This window comes from Pristiophorus japonicus, chromosome 5 (genome assembly GCF_044704955.1).
Source record: "Pristiophorus japonicus isolate sPriJap1 chromosome 5, sPriJap1.hap1, whole genome shotgun sequence".
Classification (NCBI taxonomy): Eukaryota; Metazoa; Chordata; class Chondrichthyes; family Pristiophoridae; genus Pristiophorus; species Pristiophorus japonicus.
This window is the reverse complement of record NC_091981.1, coordinates 56,841,237-56,843,286: the sequence shown is the minus strand read 5'-3', so window position 1 is coordinate 56,843,286 and position 2,050 is coordinate 56,841,237.

The following is a 2,050-nucleotide window of genomic DNA, read 5'->3' as shown; positions in this document are numbered from 1 at the left end:
TTTAGGATTGTTGCTGAATGTTTAGGTATCATCTCTCATGTTTCTGCCAAAAACAGAATCCGTGTTCAGGACTGACAGCTCTTATGGCGCTGCTGCAGTCACAAATATTTTATCTGTGTTTCTCGGATGGTGTACAGCATGGACTCTCGGTGCAGTGGGCTAGCTTGTCAAGTCCACTATTCTGTATGAAAACAGACTTGCATTGACTATAAATACAAAAGATGGGTTTTCTCACAGCATCCAACTGTAATCGATTATTCCAAACTATTATCACTCCTTTGACTAAAGAAGTTTTGTTAAAAAATTAATTCACGGGATGTGGCCACACTGGCAAGGTCAGCATTTATTGTCCATCCTTAGTTTCCTTCAAGAAGGTGGGGGTGAGCTTTCTTCTTGAACCGCTACAGTCCATGTGGTGAAGGTGCTCCCAAAATGCTGTTGGGTAAGGAGTTCCAGGATTTTGATCCAGTGACACTGAAGGAATGTCGACATATTTGTAAGTTGGGATGGTTTTTGACTTGGAGAGGAACTTGGAGGTGATGGTGTTCCCTTGCATGTGCTGATGCACTTGCTGATGTCTATTCTAAATATAGAATTCCTGGTATCTCCTCTAGTCCTACTTTGGGGACTACAATATTCAAACAAAGATCAGATAAAGGCTTTGCAGAACCCAATAACAAATGAGGCAAGAAGTCTCTCATGCCCATCACAGTATCTGTAGAATGGGTTCAGGCTGCATGTCAATGGAAATGTGATGCAAATTGAGCTTCCTTATAGGACAGCCACTCTTCTATGTTGTTTGGCATTTGCACTACATCGTATCAGTGCAATGCGGTTTACTTTTGCATCCATGCTACAATTATAGTATTAACGCAGTCTAAATTTAAAAACCTGACCCTGGAGGGAAAAGGGGTCCGGAGAGAGGTCAGGCCATCACTCCAGATTTATGCTACACAGGTTTAAGAGGAAAGTCCTTCACACCGACTATAAAGTTATAGTATAAATATAGGATGCGTCTATTTGTACTAACTGAAATGCAGCCGTTTCTCTATTTGGCTCTCCAGACCTATTGCTGATTGTTCTCCTTGGAGGATAAGCCACACCCTGAAGTCCTCTGGAATGTGTAACTGGAACCACCCAGCCCAAGTTCTGAGTGACTTTCCAATTTGTAATTCGATCCATTTTGACTTCAGAAGCCACAGACGACCAATCTCCCTTAAGCCACTAGGTTCCAGCTGAAGCTCATTACCCCAGCGTAAGTGCATCCCTCCGCCAGCTGAAGATTCTTACCAAAGCGCAAGACCTTATCCCCACCCCCCCAATAAATGGGGCATTGTGCGCTGATTGTTAACATGTTTATTGGGTATGAAGTGGATAGTAACAGTGTCGTGACTTCTGGATTTCATCCACCCCAACGATTTCCCTTGTAACAGACGCACTGAGCTTGCACGCACCAGGGGGGTTGGAAGAACGTGATCCGCCTTGTCCGAGTTCCCTCTCTCCCCTCTGATCCTCCCCCACCTGTGTCTCTCTCTTCCCCCTCCACCCCCATGCCTCTCTCTCTCTCTCTCTCTTCCCAACCCCCCCACTCCCCAAGCTCACTCGCTCCGCCTCCTCCCCTCTACCCGAACCTCTCTCTCTCTCTCTCTCCCTCCCCTCTTCTTCCCTCTTCCCCCCTCTCTCTTCCCTCTTTCCCCCCCTCTCTTCTTCCCCCCTCTCTCTCTCTCTCTTTCTTCCCTCCCCCTCGCTCTCTCTCTTCCCTCCCCCTCGCTCTCTCTCTCCCCCACCCCCTCGCTCTCTCTCTCCCCACCCCCTCGCTCTCTCTCTCTCTCTCTCCCCCCCCCTCGCTCTCTCTCTCTCTCTCCCCCCCTCGCTCGCTCTCTCTTTCCCCCCCCTCTCTCTCTCTCTCTTTCCCCCTTTCCCCCCTCTCTCTCTCTCTCTCTCTCTTCCCCCCCTCTCTCTCTCTCTTCCCCCTCTCTCTCTCTCTCTCTCTTCCCCTCTCTCTCTCTCTCTCTCTTCCCCCCTTCTCTCTCTCTCTCTCTTCCCCCCC